The 22,340-nt window shown below is 39.9% G+C and overlaps 1 protein-coding gene and 1 long non-coding RNA gene across 12 annotated transcripts in view; one reads left to right on the top strand and one right to left on the bottom strand.

The window, feature by feature from the left end:
• MSRA (methionine sulfoxide reductase A) overlaps positions 1 to 22,340 on the bottom strand; it is a 455,631-nt gene that overhangs the window by 177,863 nt on the left and 255,428 nt on the right. The gene's annotated exons all lie outside the window — the stretch shown is intronic.
• LOC122237913 lies at positions 629 to 22,182 on the top strand. 2 transcript variants are annotated; one of them, XR_006216670.1, is made up of 5 exons: positions 629 to 772; positions 1,066 to 1,213; positions 1,612 to 1,659; positions 10,332 to 10,395; positions 22,071 to 22,182. It is a non-coding gene; the product is annotated as an uncharacterized LOC122237913 (long non-coding RNA). The 2 variants fall into 2 exon arrangements; XR_006216671.1 differs by lacking the exon at positions 22,071 to 22,182 and adding an exon at positions 12,519 to 13,301.

Here is a 22,340-nt window from a genome sequence, read left to right as displayed (position 1 = left end):
AGGGGGTGGAAGGATGTTAGTTAAATCAAATCCAAGTCTTTTCCTTAACAAACTATAGAGAGGAATTGATCAGAGCAATGGAACCAGTATGTTTTTCTATGTTTTTGATGGAGAGTTCTGAATTCCAGGATCAAAAGTACAGATTTGGTGGCAAGAAAGTGAGTTGGTGAGAGTTACACTAAAGAATTAACTTCAGGGGCACGTAGGTGGCTTAGTTGGTTAAGTGTCCAAGTTTAGCTCAGGTCATGATCTCACAGTTCACAAGTTCAAGCCCTACATCAGGCTCTGTGCTGATAGCTCAGAGCCGGTATCCTGATTCAGATTCTGTCTGCTTCTCTCTCTGCCCCTACCCTGCTTGCTCTCTCTCTCTTTCTCTCTCTCTCAAAAATAAATAAACATTAAAAAAAGATTATATTCAACCCCGTGTGGGCTATTTTGGTGGGAATGGGGTCTAGAGGCAAAGGTTGTGATTAAAGAGGCAAGTCCATTCTTCTGGGTTTACCCTCACCCATGTCACCATCACTCACTGCTCAGAGAATAGACTAGAATGCGCTGAACGCTGTTTGTTATGCAAGCACCCCCATAGCTGCTTCTGTTGTCTGGGACTGCGCAGACAATTGGACCGGACAGGAGTGGAGCACAGAATAGACACCCATCCCCCGAATGGCAATGGTGTTGGCAAATGTGAGCTTCTCTAGGTCTGTTAACATCGAAAACACCTGGGATAAATGAATTTTATAGTTTTCACCTTGGTACATAGCCATTATGTAAGGTCAGTATAAATTATATTCCTTAAGCACCAAAATAACTGATGAAAAGAAGCCAAAGTGACTTCCAAAATATAAATTTCAAGCTGCAGATACATCAATAACTATTTCTGTACTGTGTTCTCCATCTTAGCCCTTCTGCAAATTAGGGATAATTGTACTTGCCAGACACTTACTTCGAGGTTCGTGAGAGGATAATGTTTGGAAAGCTTGTTGGGTTTTGTGGATGAAAGGTTTCTGATTAGGACAAATTGTAAATTATTACTATTCATTAGAAAGAACAAATGAACTATTTCAGCTCCTAATGCATCTCGGACATCCACGTGCTATTATACACAAGGGGACAGTCTGGAAGAACACACCCTGTTCACAGCACCGCTATTAAACAGAACTACATCCCTCTACCTTAAAAAGAACACTTCAGAGCAGCCTGAAAACCCTGAAAAGTAAGTCCCATATTTCTTTGTCCCTTTATCTAAAAAGCAGAAAAAATATAATTAGAAACGTGGATAAGAAGCCTTCACTATTGTGCTTGGCTATATGCTTCAGATGTTCGGATCCCAGCTCGATAATGGCCATCGTCTTGATCAGGCCCCTTTACAAAGCAGGCTCCTACTTCACAGACAGGGTGGGGTCAAGGTCTCTGACACAGAGAATAAAGTAAAATTCTCCACAGAGGAGTCACTCCATAGAACCCGGTCATTGTGTAGATTTGATACCATTTTCCCCTGTGGCACACGCCGGAAATCATCCCTTAAAGATCATTTCTTATCTATAGCACTTTCTAAGGTATGTTATATATGGCCTACTTGTTCCTACATTCACTGTGCTTGTATCGTTTCAGGACTCTGTTTTCTCAAAACCATTGAGTCTAAGCCTTGTGTGCTAGTTAGTAAGTATTCATATCCCCATGTTTGAGTCATCTCAGTCTGTTTGTATACAATCATCCATGAGGGTGGAAATTGGAAAATTATGTTCACGTCAGTGTTCTCCATTAATTTTCGTTAAATCAATCCTTTTTGATAAATAAGTTAAGTTTTGTTATTCAACATTTCCAGTGACAGAGAGGGAAAGAAGGTGGGGGTGAGGAGGGTAAGGAGGAAGAAGAAGGGGGACTGGTAAAGGGAAAGGAGAAAGAATAAGAATTGGCACATACAAATTTAAACTTAGTAGCTTAGACCTATTATAACTTATTGGCAATTTTGATAGAAAAATGCTTTCTTGGGGCACCTGGGTGGCTCAATTGGTTAAGTATCCGGCTCTGGATATCAGCTCAGGTTGTGACCTTGTAGTGATGAGATTGAGCCCTGCATTGGGCTCTGAGCTAATGGAACCTGCTTGGGATTCCCTCTCTCCCTCTCTGTCTGCCCCTTCCCTACACTTGTGCGTGTGCATGCGTGCGTTCGTGCTCTCTCAAAAAATAAATAAATAAGCATTTTTTAAAAAGGGAAAGAAAGAAAACTCTTGCATTGACAATTTTGTTTGGTGGCAGCTTTGTCGAGATAAAATTCATACACTATACAATTTATCCATTTAAAGTGTACCATTCAACAGTTTTTAGTATATTCAAAGAATTGGGCAACCATCACCACAATCAATTTTAAAACATTTTCATAGCTCTAAAGAGAAATCCCATACCCTTTCATTCTTATCCTCCAAATCATCCATTTCCTCTAGTCCCAGGCAACCACTAATCTAATTTCTGTCCCTATGGATTTCCGTACTTTGAAAATACATACATTTCAAATACAAGGAATCATACATTATGCAGTCTTTTGTGTCTGGCTTCTTTCACTTGAGATAATCTTTTCAAGGTCAACCATGTTGTTGCATGTATCAGTATTTCATTCTTTTTTATTGCCAAATAATAGTCCGTTTTATGTATACACCACAACTTTATTTATCCATTCTCCAGTTGCTGGACATTTGAGTTGTTTCCACTTTTTAGCTATGCTGAATAGCCAAACAATGCTGGTATGAACATTCATGCATAGCCTTTTGGGTGGACATAGGTTGTCATATCCCTAGGAGTGGGGCTGCTAGGTCATACAGTAAATCTACGTTTAACATTCCAAGGAGCTGCCAGACTGCTTTCCAAAGTTTCCAGCATAACAAAATATTGTTTACAGAATAACAAAAATATAAAGTAACTGCACCACTTCCCCTTCCCCCCAGCAAGGTATGAGGGTTACAAATGCTTTTTTGACTTAAGACTATTAGGTTATCAGTATAAAAAAAAAATTGAAAATTAAACAAGTCAAAAAGAAGAAATCACAATAAAAATTTTTAAATACTTAAAGCCAAATTACAATGAAAATACTACCATTGACCTTTGAACAACATGGGATTGAACAGCATGGGTCCACTTACATGCAGATTTTTTATAGTGCCATACAGTAAATGTATTTTCTCTTCCTTATGAGTTTCTTAATAACATTTTATTTTCTCTCGCTTGCTTTATTGTAAGAACACAGTATATAATACACATAACATACAAAATGTGTTAACTATGTTACCAATAAGGCTTCTGATCAACACTATGTTATTAGTTAACTTTTGAGGGAGTCAAGAGCTATACATGGGGGGTCGGTGCCCCTAACCTCTGCGTTCTTCAACGTTCAACTGTAGTATCAAAACTATCGGGGGGCACCTGGGTGGCTCAGTCAGTTAAGCCTCTGACTTGATTTCAGCTCAGATCATGATCTCATGGTTCATGAGTTTGAACTCCATGTCAGGCTCTGTGCTGACATCATGGAGCCTGCTTGGAATCCTCTCTCTCCCTCTCTCTCTGCCCCACCCCTGCTCATGCTCTTTCTCTCTCCCCCAAAATAAATAAACTTAAAAAAGTAAATAAACTATTGGGAAGCAGCAAAACTGGTTCTTTGTTGGATAGTAATAACTTTCATTATGAGGAAGGAGCAAAAATTTTAAAAACCAATGAACAAAGGAACAAGTTAGAGAACAATAGAATAACAAAAATATTTGAAGGAAGGAACTACAAGATAGAAGCATAAACTAATGAAACATAAAACAAAATTTCAATATAAAGAATCCTGAAGCCAAAAATTGATCAGGGAAAAAGGAGAAAGCACAAATAAATTTATTACAAGTAAGATGTGGCCAAAACTACCAATGCAACAAAGATTCAAAAGATGAGAAAAACACTGTAATTCATGCCAGCAAATTTCTTTGAAAAATGTAACTAAAAAAACTGGCCCATAAAGAAAAAGAAAGGCTGGATTCTCTTTAATGGCCTTTAAAATATGTATATTTTTAGTTAAACCTTTCCAAAAGGAAAACATAAGGCCTAGAGGGCTTTGCAAGTAAATTCTAATAGAACAATCAAGAAATGGATTATCCAAATCTTATACAATCTCTTAAAATATTAGACAAAAGGGAGAATGCTCTCCAGAACAGTCTAGGATGTTGGTATAATTCTATACTAAAATCAGATAAGAACAGTATTTTAAAAAAGAAAATTATAGGCCAATCTCATTTATGAACCAAAATGCAAACCTGACTGCAAACTCCAAACCAAAATTAATAGCAACTGAACCCAATGATACATTTAAAAGCTAAACTTCATGGCCAACTTATTAGGTTTATCACAAAAATGTAATCATAATCATGACCAGGAATTTTTCATTAGGTTGATAAAGTCAGAATGGAAGAGCAAAGGCTAGAATGGCCGAGACTCTCCTTAAAAACTAGTGGACAAAAACCTATCTTACCAAATATATAATTAATAATTAAGGTGATACATTGGCACACTGAACAATAAATAAAGCTAAAGAACAAAACGATGAGCCCAGATAGAGACCCATGCAAGTATGTAAACTTACTATATGGTAATGGTTACATTATGGAACCCCCAGAACAAGTGATTATTCATAAAGACAAAAATAAAATCAGATCCTCACATAAAAAACAAAAATCAATTGTATTTACATTAAAAATTTTCATGTAAAAGGCAAAACTCCTTTATTTCCTTTTAGAAACCAACAGTGGGAAAGATATTTATGATCCTGGGTTAAGGAATCTATGCAAGACACAAAATTCATAAACCATAAAGAAAAAGATTAGTAAATTCAACCACATTAAGACTAAGAACTTCTCATCAAAAGATAAAGACTTTTTAAAAGAAAAGGTACCAAAGATAAGAAAAATATTTGCTATACATCTAAGTATCAAAGGATTAGCATCAAGAATACACACACACACACACACACACACACACACACAAAACAACTTTATATGAGGAAGGAAAAAGACAAAAATCTCAATAGGATAATTAGCAATAGATCAAAATAGGCATTTCACAGAAGAGAAATACAAATTGTCAATAAATATATGAAAATGACTTACAAGTCATTAGTAATTAACAAAACACAAATTAAAACCATAAGATACTATTTCATATCAATAGATTTGGCAAAAAAAAAAATCATACACTGAGAAAGGTCTAGCCTACGTTGTAAATCAAAAGCTACCGATACTCTACAACTCAAAATTCCAGAACGACCTGTAGGTAACTCTAACACAAGGATACCAGGAGATATGTAAGGATGCACAAAGCAGCATCTTTTATAATAGGAGGAAAAAATGGAAACAACTCAATGTCCATCTATAGAAAAATGAAAAAATAAATAACAGCATGGCCATATAATAATACGCCATCAGCAGAAAAGAGGTGATGAACTACAGCTATGTGGCTCAATATGGATGAATCTCAGGAATAAAATGCTGACTGAGAAAAGTAATTCATGCAAGAATCCATACAATAGGACACCACTTATGAAATGGTCCAAACAGGCAAAACTAAATAATATATTGCTTTGGGATACACAAACATGTGACAAAACTACAAAGAAAAGCAAAGGAACAATCAAAACCATATTCAGATAGTAGACAATGCTGGGAAGAAGCTTGGGGATAAAATTAGGGAGGGTCATGCCAAGGGCTTGGATGTTACTGGTAAAGTTCTAGTTCTTAAGTTGAATTATGGGTTCATTCTATTAAGCTTTACAAATTAAATTCACTTTATATAATACCTTTCATGGATCAAATACTTAATTTTATTTTAAAAGGAATATCTGTAATGTCCCTTATATCAGACTTATATCTGTTTTTATTGAAGAAAAAAAAGCCTATGGATATTAACCTTTATTTTTCATTTTAAGAGCAAGTTATTCTGAATACCTCACCTGAGTATTAACTTTAATTATACATACAAGCACACAAGTTAATTACTAGTCTACTAATTTTTTTAAGTTGTACTGTGTCAATCTAGAACTGAAAATAATCATTTTCATTAGAAAGGCCAGGATTCAAAACTCTTTTTCCTATTCTACTAAAAGCTACTCTTCAGAAGCCTTGTAAATGATAAAACTAAAAAAGTGGCTTGGACAATGTTCAATGACTCTTGGGAGGTCTCTTCTAGGAAGTTAAATATGGTTGCCTTTTGAAATAAACTTTAAAATAAACTAGGTGTTTTCCTACCACAGACAATGCCTTCATGGAATGACTGGGTTAATTTAAAAATCAGGATCTGAGAGGACGGCTGTATTGTTCATAGCCTGCAAGGTTCAAAGGCTTCCTGATGATAGCCTTCTGAGGACACTATAACTTCTTTTCCTCATTTGGGCAGCTTCAGGCCAGGAACCTTAGAGTTGAATGGGGAGGACATGGTTAGCTTCTTCATGCTCTGCTTTATCCCCTTTCTCTGTCATCCTGACCCTTCCATGGTTGAGCCCAGAGAGAGAGACAATAAGGGAGAAAGAACTCAGCCATATATGGTAGGTGGTATTTGTAATCTGTGTTATGGACTGAATTGTGTCCCCTCATAACTCCTATGCTGAAGTCCTAAGCCCCAAGTCCTCAGAATGTGATTATATTTGAAAGTAGGTCTTTAAAGAGGTAATTAAGTTAAAATGAGGTCATTGGGGAAGCCCCTAAATATGCCTGGAATCTTTATAAAACCAGGAGATTAGGACACAGACACATCCAAGGGCAGACCAAGTGAAGACACAGTGAGAATGTGGTCATCTACAAGCTATAGAGAGAAGCCTCAGAAGAAACCTTGATCTTGGTCTTCCAGCCTCCAGAACTGTGAGATAATGAATTGCTATTGTTTAAGCCACCCAGTCTGTGGAATTTGCTATGGCAGTCCTATGAAATTATAAAATACATCTGGTATTGAGTTTCCCTCTATATATGGTAAATGGGTAACTTAAACTTCTTTTCCTCACTGGGTAATTTTATAGGTTTCCAGGGATCCTCCCTCTAAGAACCTCTGATCACTGCTCCCTGGAGGTGACCACTGCTCCATCCAGCTGCTTACTACTGCCCCTACCTGCTGCTAACCTCTGGGCTTCCAGCAATCCACCCCATAGATTTCTCTGTAGGACTCCTTTTGCACCTCTGTGTGGTCTTCTTGGGAGACATACTTTGTAAAAGATCCCAGACTGGCTTCTTATCACAAGGTCCAATTCTGGAAAACACACACACCTTTGCCCCACCATGATGGGAGAAGCACAACAGATTCCATCCCATGATATCCCTGGTTGTGTCTTCTTTCCATTGCCAGCCAGCCAGCTCTTGCCGCAGCCTTAGCCTTTGCCCTCCATGGGCAGGAATTATACACCAATCCTTACAAATTCTAGAAGCAGATGTGAAATTCCTCAGGTCATCTTCTTGAGGCCTCCTTCACTTGGCTTGAGGTAACAACAAGGTATCCACTTTACTGGCTCTTCTTAGGTACTGAGTGGGAGAGAATGCCTCATTTTCCAACACATCCTCCGAAGAAATCCTCACTCTCAACTCTCCAAAAGCCTGATATAAACCTGGTATAATGCTGGTATAAAGCATTTTAGCAATTTCCTAGAATGTCCTATAGAGGTGGTCTAAAACCTCTCTGCAGAATGTGGGGCTTGGTGCCACCTCCATTGCTCTAGGTTCTGGGGGGGTCTGTTGACCTTGGTGAGTAGAATTTAACATCCGGTTCCACTTGACTTTTGCTCTGCCTCCCTGCCTGGATGCTAAGAAGGAATCCATTGGTAGAAGTGACTGAAAGGCAGAAGCCAGATACAGGCTGACACAGGGGTGTGCAGGCTGGTTCTCCACAGTTTTTCCTCTCTGAAGTTTTAGCCCCTGCAGTTTGGCTGGATGATTTACCCCCAGGGAGTGTAGCTGTTCCCAACTCCCCATGTAACAAGGTAGAAGAACTAGCCTGTTTCTCAAAGAGAGAAATTTTAGAATAATCATAGAGGCCAAGGGATGATGAAGCCTGGGATTAGCTGGTGGAAGAAACCTGGAGCCTAACCTCTCAAGGGTAGGAGCTAAATCACATTCTGCCTTTGAGCTCCAAGCATCTAAGGTCAGTGCCTTCCATGGAGCAAATGAACATTCCTTTAATGGAATTCTAAATATGAGCCATTAAGAGTAGGACTACCCTGAGGTTTGTGGAGAAACTAGTGAAAATAGAAGGCAACTGATGAATTTTCATTATCTTTTTGACTATTTAAAAACGCATTTTGGTATCCATGGGAAATTATTCAATGTCATAATATTACTCTATGCTGTGTGTGAGCCACAGGATTTTGCCTCAATCTCCCTTTCCTGCCAGCCTTTCCCACCACTTTCCTGACACTGTCCCTCACACACTTCTACCCTGACCACTTCCTCCCCATCATCCTCCACCTGTCCAGTGTCAGCCCCTACATGACACCTTTCTCACTGAAATCTTCTGAGTTCTCAGAGCTATCCACCTGGGTCTGCCCTGTAGCTCTCAGCACTTTCTACCTTCAATTAGAATTATCTTCTCTATTTGCAAAAGACATATCAGATGAAGGGTTAGTATCCAAAATCTATAAAGAACTTATCAAACTCAACACCCAAAAAACAAATAATCCAGTGAAGAAATGGACAAAAGACATGAATAGGCACTTCTCCAAAGAAGACATCCAGATGGCCAACAAATACATGAAAAAATGCTCAACATCACTCATCATCAGGGAAATACAAATCAAAACCACAATGAGATACCACCTCACACCTGTCAGAATGGCTAGCATGAACAACTCAGGCAATAGCAAGATGTTGATGAGGATGCAGGGGAAGAGGATCTCTTTTGAACTGCTGGTGGGAATGCAGGCTGGTGCAGCCACTCTGGAAAACAGTATGGAGGTTCCTCAAAAAATTAAAAATAGAACTACCCCACAACCCAACAATTGCACTACTAGGTATTTATCCAAGGGATACAGGCATGCTGTTTCAAAGGGGCACATGCACCCCAATGTTTATAGCAGTACTATCAAAAATAGCCAAAGTATGGAAAGAGCCCAAATGTCCATCGATGGATGAATGGATAAAGAAGACATGGTATGTATATTCAATGAAGTATTACTCAGCAATCAAAAAGAATGAAATCTTGCCATTTGCAACTACGTGGATGGAACTGGAGAGTATTATGCTAAGCGAAATTAGTCAGTCAGAGGAAGACAAATATCATATGACTTCACTCATATGAGGACTTTAAGAGACAAAACAGATGAACATAAGGGAAGGGAAGCAAAAATAATATAAAAACAGGGAGGGAGACAAAACATAAGAGACTCTTAAGTATGGAGAACAAACAGAGGGTTACATGAGGGTTTGTGGGAGGGGGGATGGGCTAAATGGGTAAGGGGCATTAAGGAATCTACTCCTGAAATCATTGTTGCTACCTGAATTACCATAAAGTTCTATCTTCTGAACCTTTGTATCCCCCACAGCACCCACACTGACACATATGTAGAATAGCACTTAACAAGCATTGAAAGAATTTTTGTATACGTGTTATGTTTTAACAATGCACATACGTTATTCTTCAGTGATGGAAGACAATGACAAAGAAGGTTAACTCATACCTTTGATTTATACATTTGGTCCCAGTTGCTGAACAGTAAAACAAAGTCATGAATTTTTTTTCAGAAAGTAAAAATATGCAGATAAATGCTTACAAACGTTTTTGCAAATCTGCTATTCTCCCATTAGCAAATCATATCTTATATCAAGTCTACAATAATGAGTAAGATAAATTTGATCATCTTATGGCAACACTTCTCTTGTGAGCCCAGCCTTTATTATGACAAGTGTTTGGTTTTGTTTTTAATTTGTTTTTACTTTTGTATGGTAATTGGATGAAATGTCTGAAGACCTATACAGCTACTTGTTTATTCTTCTGGCAAAGTCTCAGAAAGCACACGTTTTATCAAATTGACGTCTCTAAGTATTCAAATCTTGTTACATTTTTGAAGTTCTATTTTCTTATGGAGATTGTTCTTAGACATATACCTTCAAATGAAACAGGATTAATGAACAAGAACTTCAACTTGTGTGTATGAAATGAAAACACAGGGAAGGAATGCCTCTGGGGTTTTAGACACACACCAATAACCATGCAGTTAAATATTATAATCCTAAACCTACATTTACATCATACTTTATGGTTAGCCAAGCACTGTCACATGGGATGGCACACATTGTCAGCTGTCCAACAACTCCCCATGTTTTCTTTGCTTATAGAATATCGATAATGGCAGGCGGTCAGGCAACAGTGGGCAGGCTGGGCCCTTCTGACACACCAGGGGTAAGTTTTGACTGTTCTTTACTCTTCATGGCCACTGCATTCCACTTTCCAGTGACTGGTCTAGGCCCAGGCACATGAAACGATTCTAGCTCTAGACACATAAAGGGATGTCTTCTGATGGATTTCTAAGAAACTCCTTCCCTTCTTATAAAAAAGGACACAAAAATGAAGCATTAACTCCCTTTTCTTGACAGTGGATATTGAAGTTGAGGACCTGGATGCCTGAAACGGTGGCAGCCATCCAGGGCCAGTGAGGGATGCTGCCAAAGCTGAGAATAGCAGAATAGAAAGATAGGAAGAACCTGAATTCTTGATGATTTTTCTTTTTTGAATCACTAAATTAACTACCCTGGAACTTCTTGACTTCCAGTTATGTAAAAAAAAACAGTACATGTTCCTATTTTTAAGCCAATTTTAGTTGAGATTTCTGTTACTCCCTGCCAAAAGTATCTACATATTGGATCTCATTAAATTCTCACAACAATGGTGTGAAGCAGGCACTTTACAAATGAAGCAAATAAAATAGCAAATATGTAAATGGCTATGCCAAGGTCACATGTCTATAAATGGCATAACTGGATCTGAAACCAGGTCTGATTCCAAATTTGGTGTTTCTTCCCATGAAACCTGATGACACACACAAAAAATCCTAGAGCAAGAAAATATACTGTCAAATCATCCTGACATCCTTAACAAGTAAGTCTAAGGCAACCGTGCCATCATGGAAACAGACTAGCCACTGAGTGTAAACACTAGTTCTGTCAAAGACTCTGGTATTATGGTTGAATCACTTAACATTTCTCAATTAGGAGACTCTTGTTCTTCAACTAAAATTTAAAACAAGTGGATTCAAGACAAATGTGAAAATATTAAAGTGCCAACCATTTGCTTACAACTGTTTGGCATTGTGGGAGCTTCACAATAAACCAGACACTAGCTTGTTCTTAAGGAAGTTGTTCACCTGAGAATCTGAGTCATAAGTACTTGAAATAGCTGAAGAAACACACTAAGAACTACATCATATATTAGCCCATATGATGTCGATGATGCCATAATAGATATTAAACAGCATGAAACTCAAAAGTAGCATGGATCCCGCTTTTAGGTATCAAATGTCACTAAACAGCCAACAAAACATCTCATGCTACTTATGTATTAGTAGCTTCAGCCATATGAAATTGCTAACATCCAATATCATTCTACTATTAAAAAAAATGGCAATTCTGTGCATTTCAACCTTGCTAGACCCAGAGATAAAGCAGAAAATAAAAAGCTTTCGATGTTATGAAGAGTAGGAACATGAACTGGCAAGAGCAATACAATGGATGAGTGTTCCATAGGGGTTTGTGTACAGAGTGAGGTATCAGCACACGGGAGACACTGAACCCCAACTTGTGAAGTCAAGGCACATTGCCCTAAAGAGGAAATGGCTAAACTGAGTTCTCAGTGGGAATAGCTTTAATATAACTGATTTCTTAAACCTCTAAGAACGTGTATTTCTAAATGAGTGTTCATACTCCCCCACTTCGATCCCTGGCCATTTTCACCCATTACACATGTCTGTAGAGCCAGCTATTTTATTTTAATTAGTTCTCTTAACAGGGCTATGTTGAGTAGCTACACAGAAAACATGTAATGCATGCTTTAATAATCACAACATCTATCAAGGTGAGAATTAGTATTCCCACTTTTACTAATGAAGACGTAAAGGTTCAAACAGATACCCAAAATTATGTAGCCATTTAGCAACAGAGCCTGGAAAACAATATGGTAGGAAAGAAGAAGAAAACAACAGCATGACCCCCATATAATCAATGACCTACATGCTCTTTGTTAAAACAACAACAACAACAACAACAAAGGGGGGGGAATTTAATTCTACTTGAATGCAAAAATCTATTCTGGGCATTCAATGAAGACTACCTGACTGCCACCCAAATGGTACCAATAAGGCTTAAAGCTCCAATGAACTTCAAAGGACCAAGCCAGAAGTCAAATTAGTCAGAAGGGGGCTTAAGATGCTTAGGTCCTTTGAAATCAACTCAAGAAGAGCACCAGAAATGTCTAAAGTTCCATAAAGAGCTCCATTCACAAATGATAACCATTTTGGCATTTTCTTCCAGGAGTTACCATGAAATTGCAGGAAGGTGGAGATGAAAATGACTTAAAGATTGCAGCAGATTCTGCCAGGTCTGCTCCAGAAATCTACTTCTGCATCTTGGGAAGCCCATCTTAACTGCATTTCTTAGCTTTCCTTGGAGTTAGTATGGCCATGTGATGGAGTTCTACCAAGAACATGAGCAGGAGCGATGTGGACCATTTTGGAGCCATGGCCTTTCAGCAACATGTTCGCCCTTGCCATGCTCTCTCTGCCCATCTGGTAGACCAGAAGTAAATGACAACAAGCATGGAGTGGGCAGCAGAGTCAGAAAATGGAAGCTGCCTGGTTCTCTGAATCACCATGTGAGAAAAGCTGCCCACCGACTAAGAATGCCTGCTTTGGGCTGCTACATGAACAAAAACTAAATATGTATTGTGTCTGAGCCACTGCACATTTTTAGGGTTTATCTGTCACAAATGGAGTCCAATCCCATAGACAGTGGCATAACCAGGTCAAGAAACAGGTATGAGGCCTCTCATATACTAAAGAGATTTACAAAACAGATGACTGTGACTGACACGGAAACTCCACAGCACAACTTGTGAATTCTTCCAAGGTGCTACCTGCTGCTGTGCCTGGAGCCCAGGGCCAGCCTCCCTCAGTCCAGGGTTACCGCATAGCATTTGTGGAAGTGAGATCTAAAGAATAAGTAAAAGAATGATTCAGCAGATTATAAAGTGTTGAATAGGACAGTGAACATCTGAGTTATAAGATATATCAAAATACTGGGCAACATAAGAGGAAGAAATGAAAAATGTTTTTAGAGCTTCTTGGCAAAATATGTATTGCTCTTTGATATGGGTTTTTATTGCCTGTCTAAACAGTTCATAATACAAATCAAATTTATGTCAATAAGGAGCCAAGAAACTATAATTCAGATGACCATTTATTTATAGCAGGGATAGCTCTAAGTATTAAGTTCCTTTTTAGGTTTCCTAAGTGAGGATTGTTAGATATACACCTTCAAATGAAACAGGATGAAGGAATAAAAACCTTGATTTATGTGTACATGTAATGAAAACTGTAGGGAAGACACATGTCTGGGGCTTTAGATAAAACTGTAAGTATATGAATGATATTGAGTTACTTGAGACTCTTTGACTTCCAGAAATTACCAAATTGAGGATGTGACCCAAATATCAGTAAATTTGATCACTTATACTTTATACTTTGAAAGGGAAAGGCAAGAACACTACATTGGAATCAGACCCAGTGAACTGTATTTTTTAAACAGGGTAAGAAATCTTAAAGTTGGATCTATAGAAGAATAGGACTAGATGGGATCTTAGAAAGCTTCCTCTTAGATATCCTAATTAGGGGGGTTCCGGAAGATGGCGGCGTAGGAGGACGCGGGGCTCACAGCGCGTCCTGCCGATCACTTAGATTCCACCTACACCTGCCTAAAGAACCCAGAAAACCGCCAGAGGAGTAGCAGAAGGGAGTCTCCGGAGTCAAGCGCAGACCAGAGGCCCACGGAAGAGGGTAGGAAGGGCGGCGAGGCGGTGCGCGCTCCACGGACTGGCGGGAGGGAGCCGGGGCGGAGGGGCGGCTCGCCGGCCAAGCAGAGCCCCCGAGTCGGGCTGGCAAAAGCGGAGGGGCCGGACAGACTGTGTTCCGACAGCAAGCGCGACTTAGCGTCTGGGAGGTCATAAGTTAACAGCTCTGCGCGGAAAGCGGGAAGGCTGGAGGACAAAGGGAGGGAGAGCTGCTGAGCCCCCGGACGGCAGAGCTCATTTTGGCGGGGAACAAAGGCGCCAGCGCCATCTCCCCCGCCCATCCCCCAGCCAAAATCCCAAAGGGAACCAGTTCCTGCCAGGGAACTTGCTCGCTCCGCGCAAACACCCAACTCTGTGCTTCTGCGGAGCCAAACCTCCGGCAGCGGATCTGACTCCCTCCCGCTGCCACAGGGCCCCTCCTGAAGTGGATCACCTAAGGAGAAGCGAGCTAAGCCTGCCCCTCCAGCCCACGTGCACCTTGCCTACCCACCCCAGCTAATACGCCAGATCCCCAGCAACACAAGCCTGGCAGTGTGCAAGTAGCCCAGACGGGACACGCCACCCCACAGTGAATCCCGCCCCTAGGAGAGGGGAAGAGAAGGCACACACCAGTCTGACTGTGGCCCCAGCAGTGGGCTGGGGGCAGACATCGGATCGGACTGCGGCCCCGCCCACTAACTCCAGTTATACACCACAGCACAGGGGAAGTGCACTGCAGGTCCTCACCACGCCAGGGACTCTCCAAAATGACCAAACGGAAGAATTCCCCTCAGAAGAATCTCCAGGAAATAACAACAGCTAATGAACTGATCAAAAAGGATTTAAATAATATAACAGAAAGTGAATTTAGAATAATAGTCATAAAATTAATCGCTGGGCTTGAAAACAGTATACAGGACAGCAGAGAATCTCTTGCCACAAAGATCGAGGGACTAAGGAACAGTCACGAGGAGTTGAAAAACGCTTTAAACGAATTGCAAAACAAAATGGAATCCACGATGGCTCGGCTTGAAGAGGCAGAGGAGAGAATAGGTGAACTAGAAGATAAAGTTATGGAGAAAGAGGAAGCTGAAAGAAAGAGAGATAAAAAAATCCAGGAGTATGAGGGGAAAATTAGAGAACTAAGTGATACACTAAAAAAAAAAAAATACGCATAATTGGTATCCCAGAGGAGGAAGAGAGAGGGAAGGGTGCTGAAGGGGTACTTGAACAAATTATAGCTGAGAACTTCCCTGAACTGGGGAAGGAAAAAGGCATTGAAATCCAAGAGGCACAGAGAACTCCCTTCAGACGTAACTTGAATCGATCTTCTGCACGACATATCATAGTGAAACTGGCAAAATACAAGGATAAAGAGAAAATTCTGAAAGCAGCAAGGGATAAACGTGCCCTCACATATAAAGGGAGACCTATAAGACTCGTGACTGATCTCTCCTTTGAAACTTGGCAGGCCAGAAAGGCTTGGCACGATATCTACAGTGTGCTAAACAGAAAAAATATGCAGCCGAGAATCCTTTATCCAGCAAGTCTGTCATTTAGAATAGAAGGAGAGATAAAGGTCTTCCCAAACAAACAAAAACTGAAGGAATTTGTCACCACGAAACCAGCCCTACAAGAGATCCTAAGGGGGATCCTGTGAGACAAAGTACCAGAGACATCACTACAAGCATAAAACATACAGACATCACAATGACTCTAAACCCATATCTTTCTATAATAACACTGAATGTAAATGGATTAAATGCGCCAACTAAAAGACATAGGGTATCAGAATGGATAAAAAAACAAGACCCATCTATTTGCTGTCTACAAGAGACTCATTTTAGATCTGAGGACACCTTTAGATTGAGAGTGAGGGGATGGAGAACTATTTATCATGCTCCTGGAAGCCAAAAGAAAGCTGGAGTAGCCATACTTATATCAGACAAACTAGACTTTAAATTAAAGGCTGTAACAAGAGATGAAGAAGGGCATTATATAATAATCACAGGGTCTATCCACCAGGAAGAGCTAACTATTATAAATGTCTATGCGCCAAATACCCGAGCCCCCAGATATATAAAACAATTACTCATAAACATAAGCAACCTTATTGATAAGAATGTGGTCATTGCAGGGGACTTTAACACCCCACTTACAGAAATGGATAGATCATCTAGACACACAGTCAATAAAGAAACAAGGGCCCTGAATGATACATTGGATCAGATGGACTTGACAGATATATTTAGAACTCTGCATCCCAAAGCAACAGAATATACTTTCTTCTCGAGTGCACATGGAACATTCTCCAAGATAGATCATATACTGGGTCACAAAACAGCCCTTCATAAGTTTACAAGAATTGAAATTATACCATGCATACTTTCAGACCACAATGCTATGAAGCTTGAAATCAACCACAGGAAAAAGTCTGGAAAACCTCCAAAAGCATGGAGGTTAAAGAACACCCTACTAACGAATGAGTGGGTCAACCAGGCAATTAGAGAAGAAATTAAAACATATATGGAAACAAACGAAAATGAAAATACAACAATCCAAACGCTTTGGGATGCAGCGAAGGCAGTCCTGAGAGGAAAATACATTGCAATCCAGGCCTATCTCAAGAAACAAGAAAAATCCCAAATACAAAACCTAACAGCACACCTAAAGGAAATAGAAGCAGAACAGCAAAGGCAGCCTAAACCCAGCAGAAGAAGAGAAATAATAAAGATCAGAGCAGAAATAAACAATATAGAATCTAAAAAAACTGTAGAGCAGATCAACGAAACCAAGAGTTGGTTTTTTGAAAAAATAAACAAAATTGACAAACCTCTAGCCAGGCTTCTCAAAAAGAAAAGGGAGATGACCCAAATAGATAAAATCATGAATGAAAATGGAAGGATTACAACCAATCCCTCAGAGACACAAACAATTATCAGGGAATACTATGAAAAATTATATGCCAGCAAATTGGACAACCTGGAAGAAATGGACAAATTTCTAAACACCCACACTCTTCCAAAACTCAATCAGGAGGAAATAGAAAGCTTGAACAGACCCATAACCAGAGAAGAAATTGAATCGGTTATCAAAAATCTCCCAACAAATAAGAGTCCAGGACCAGATGGCTTCCCAGGGGAGTTCTACCAGACATTTAAAGCAGAGATAATACCTATCCTTCTCAAGCTATTCCAAGAAATAGAAAGGGAAGGAAAACTTCCAGACTCATTCTATGAAGCCAGTATTACTTTGATTCCTAAACCAGACAGAGACCCAGTAAAAAAAGAGAACTACAGGCCAATATCCCTGATGAATATGGATGCAAAAATTCTTAATAAGATACTAGCAAATCGAATTCAACAGCATATAAAAAGAATTATTCACCATGATCAAGTGGGATTCATTCCTGGGATGCAGGGCTGGTTCAACATTCGCAAATCGATCAACGTGATACATCACATTAACAAAAAAAAAGAGAAGAACCATATGATCCTGTCAATCGATGCAGAAAAGGCCTTTGACAAAATCCAGCACCCTTTCTTAATAAAAACCCTTGAGAAAGTCGGGATAGAAGGAACATACTTAAAGATCATAAAGGCCATTTATGAAAAGCCCACAGCTAACATCATCCTCAACGGGGAAAAACTGAGAGCTTTTTCCCTGAGATCAGGAACACGACAGGGATGCCCACTGTCACCGCTGTTGTTCAATATAGTGCTGGAAGTTCTAGCATCAGCAATCAGACAACAAAAGGAAATCAAAGGCATCAAAATTGGCAAAGATGAAGTCAAGCTTTCGCTTTTTGCAGATGACATGATATTATACATGGAAAATCCAACAGACTCCACCAAAAGTCTGCTAGAACTGATACATGAATTCAGCAAAGTTGCAGGATACAAAATCAACGTGCAGAAATCAGTTGCATTCTTATACACTAACAATGAAGCAACAGAAAGACAAATGAAGAAACTGATCCCATTCACAATTGCACCAAGAAGCATAAAATACCTAGGAATAAATCTAACCAAAGATGTAAAAGATCTGTATGCTGAAAACTATAGAAAGCTTATGCAGGTAATTGAAGAAGATATAAAGAAATGGAAAGACATTCCCTGCTCATGGATTGGAAGAATAAATATTGTCAAAATGTCAATACTACCCAAAGCTATCTACACATTCAATGCAATCCCAATCAAAATGGCACCAGCATTCTTCTCGAAACTAGAACAAGCAATCCTAAAATTCATATGGAACCACAAAAGGCCCCGAATAGCCAAAGTAATTTTGAAGAAGAAGACCAAAGCAGGAGGCATCACAATCCCAGACTTTAGCCTCTACTACAAAGCTGCCATCATCAAGACAGCATGGTATTGGCATAAAAACAGACACATAGACCAATGGAATAGAATAGAAACCCCAGAACTAGACCCACAAACGTATGGCCAACTCATCTTTGACAAAGCAGGAAAGAACATCCAATGGAAAAAAGACAGTCTCTTTAACAAATGGTGCTGGGAGAACTGGACAGCAACATGCAGAAGGTTGAAACTAGACCACTTTCTCACACCATTCACAAAAATAAACTCAAAATGGATAAAGGACCTGAATGTGAGACAGGAAACCATCAAAACCTTAGAGGAGAAAGCAGGAAAAGACCTCTCTGACCTCAGCCGTAGCAATCTCTTACTCGGCACATCCCCAAAGGCAAGGGAATTAAAAGCAAAAGTGAATTACTGGGACCTTATGAAGATAAAAAGCTTCTGCACAGCAAAGGAAACAACCAACAAAACTAAAAGGCAACCAACGGAATGGGAAAAGATATTTGCAAATGACACATCGGACAAAGGGCTAGTATCCAAAATCTATAAAGAGCTCATCAAACTCCACACCAGAAAAACAAATAACCCAGTGAAGAAATGGGCAGAAAACATGAATAGACACTTCTCTAAAGAAGACATCCGGATGGCCAACAGGCACATGAAAAGATGTTCAACGTCGCTCCTTATCAGGGAAATACAAATCAAAACCACACTCAGATACCACCTCACGCCAGTCAGAGTGGCCAAAATGAAGAAATCAGGAGACTATAGATGCTGGAGAGGATGTGGAGAAACAGGAACCCTCTTGCACTGTTGGTGGGAATGCAAATTGGTGCAGCCGCTCTGGAAAACAGTATGGAGGTTCCTCAGAAAATTAAAAATAGACCTACCCTATGACCCAGCAATAGCACTGCTAGGAATTTATCCAAGGGATACAGGAGTATTGATGCATAGGGGCACCTGTACCCCAATGTTTATAGCGGCACTCTCAACAATAGCCAAATTATGGAAAGAGCCTAAATGTCCATCAACTGATGAATGGATAAAGAAATTGTGGTTTATATACACAATGGAATACTACGTGGCAATGAGAAAAAACGAAATATGGCCTTTTGTAGCAACATGGATGGAACTGGAGAGTGTGATGCTAAGTGAAATAAGCCATACAGAGAAAGACAGATACCATATGGTTTCACTCTTATGTGGATCCTGAGAAACATAACAGAAACCCATGGGGGAGGGGAAGGAAAAAAAAAAAAAAAAAAGAGGTTAGAGTGGGAGAGAGCCAAAGCATTAGAGACTGTTAAAAACTGAGAACAAACTGAGGGTTGATGGGGGGTGGAAGGGAGGGCAGGGTGGGAGGGAGGGCAGGGTGGGTGATGGGTATTGAGGAGGGCACCTTTTGGGATGAGCACTGGGTGTTGTATGGAAACCAATTTGACAGTAAATCTCATATATTAAAAAATAAAAAATAAAAAAAAAAAAAAAAAAAAAAGATATCCTAATTAAACATGAGGAGGGGCACCCGAGTGTCTGACTCTTGATTTTGGCTCAGGTCGTGATCTCATGGTTGTGAGATCGAGCCCCACACAGGGCTCTGAGCTGGGCATGGAGCCTGCTTGGGATTCTCCCTTTCCCTCTGCCCCTCCTCAGCTTGTATGCATGCATGAGTGCAGTCTCTCTCTCTCTCTCTCTCTCTCTCTCTCTCTCTCTCTCTCATTCTCTCTCTCTCTCACACACACACAAGGAAATTTAGGCACAGAGAAGTTGACTCACTTTCCCAAGGTGGCACAGCTTTTTGGTGGGGGAAAAAAAAAAGTAGAGTAACTCCAGATTTGCTGACTCACAGACCTGGGTTCTTTGTCTCTGTTAGTATAAAAGGAAGATCACACAACTTCGAAAAAAGACTTGAACTATACTTCCAATTAGTAAAACTATACTAAGGGGAAAAGAGGTACGACCTAAAATTAGAACTATCGGATGTTGGCCAAGATACATTTTGTAAGAATAACTTAGTTGAGCTTAAAGAAATTATTAAAGACATTTTTTAAACATTGCCCTTATTCCTTCCACTATAAACCACCATTATTATTATTATTAAAATCTAGGTCTCAAGTAGTGAGGTATGTACTTTCTTATTTAGAAAAGCTAACAGATTATTTTTAATCATCATAATGGTTACACACTTTCAATTACACAGAGGGAAAAAAATCAAATCTCTTTTAATTCTACCTTTCTTAACCCTGAATGATATTTCTTCCAGATTTCACCAGCTGATACAATTCAGATGAAAAAAAGATCCTTTCTTTATTACTTAAAGAGAGCTGTAAATCAAATGTAGACCTCAGGGGGGTGGGGACAAAGAGAAGGAGGGAAGACTCATTTGCTTATTAGGTTTCCATAAAAAAATTAAGAATAACAAGCAGATCTAAATCTGCCCACAACTGAAGCCTTGTAACAGTTGCTACTGAAACATTAAAGACTTCTTACAGACAAATTGCAATCAACCTAACTTTCTGTTGTCTCGCATACATACATGCTGCTCCGATTGATGAGATGTTATTAATAAAGGAAGAGATGGCTACAAATTAAAGCAAGCCCTGCTTAATCACATTAATCCAGAGCGAGTCAAAGGCTTCAATTTTCGAAATAATTTTGGGCTTAATGCCTTGGAGATGGGCAGACTGCTCCATTGAGGCAGCAGCTGGTCCAATTTAAGCTGCATTGTGAGGCCGGAATTGTCAGGTCCTTACAGAAACAAGGAAGCCTGACAGTTTTCAGGATGCAACCAAAACTGCTGAGACAAAAGAAATTGCAAGAAATTGAAAGGGCTCTGTAACAATTACAAGGCGGCCCACTGTTGGTGGATTGTATGTGATTAACCAGCTCTCACTGTCAGGACGGGGTGGTATGCACTATTGCGACCGTGCCCCCAGACGGTGAGCCCCAGACAGCTGCCGCAGGAAGCATCGTCGGGGAGCCACTACTTTGGGTTACTGATTAGAAAAAGGCCTGTCCATAGAGAAGCGGAGGAAGCACGACTGTGGAGCCCAGCTCACACATGCCGCCTGTCTCCTCCATTGAGATGGCGGCTGCGCTGATCCAGACAGGGACAGAGGGGCTGGATAGGCAACAGCAAGGAAATGATGCCAAAGCATTTGAGGGACAGAAGGGACCGACCCCTGAGTACCAGAGAACAGGTTTTCAGCAGGAGGATTGTTATTTTCCCGAGCAATTATCTTAATGATTTTCTATGCAACAAAACTAAAAGTAGGTCAAAAAAAAAAAAAAAAAAAAAAAGTTCCAGGCTGTGAATCAAGAGATCTAATTTCTAATCCCAGATGTGCAACTCTGTCGTGTGATGTTTAGGCAGTCCACTTTTTTCTCTGGGCCCTACTTTCTTCACTGAATCAAGCCACGGTTCTGGCTTCATGTTACATGGCTCTGTGAGCAACAGAGTTGACCAACTGCGTATTTGCCACCGCACCCCTTACACTTCCATCTTTTCTAACATATCGGGAGATACTACCGCACAGCGGCAAAGAGCGAGGCATCATTAGTACGCGTTTCGACACGGAGCAATGAAGGGGCCCTACCAAGGAAATGCTTTGAATGATCTCATTTGTTTTAGCAACCCAATTCTCTAAAATTCCCACGTGTCAGAAAAGAAAACACATCCAGTTTCCAAAAGTAAAATCATCCTGTTAACTCTCTCAGACAAAGCTTGAACTCAGAAAATAAGCCATGAGAGACACAGAAGATCCAAGATCGTAGGCCCAGCTCTTCTGCTGAGAAAACTGTGGACTACATTCCTGAAACTTGTAAGGGGGAATTACCTTGGAGTCCCTTAATTTATTGTACAATATGCTGTTTTCTCATTTTATTGCTTTGGCAATGCGGTTTTTTGTTGCTGTTGTTTTAAATGTTTATTTATTTTGAGAGAGAGAGAGCATACGAATGGGGAGTGGGGTAGAGAGAGAAGGAGAG

This window comes from Panthera tigris, chromosome B1 (assembly GCF_018350195.1).
Source record: "Panthera tigris isolate Pti1 chromosome B1, P.tigris_Pti1_mat1.1, whole genome shotgun sequence".
Lineage (NCBI taxonomy): Eukaryota > Metazoa > Chordata > Mammalia > Carnivora > Felidae > Panthera > Panthera tigris.
Note: the sequence above shows the minus strand (reverse complement) of the source record. Positions and strands in the feature narration are given on the sequence as shown.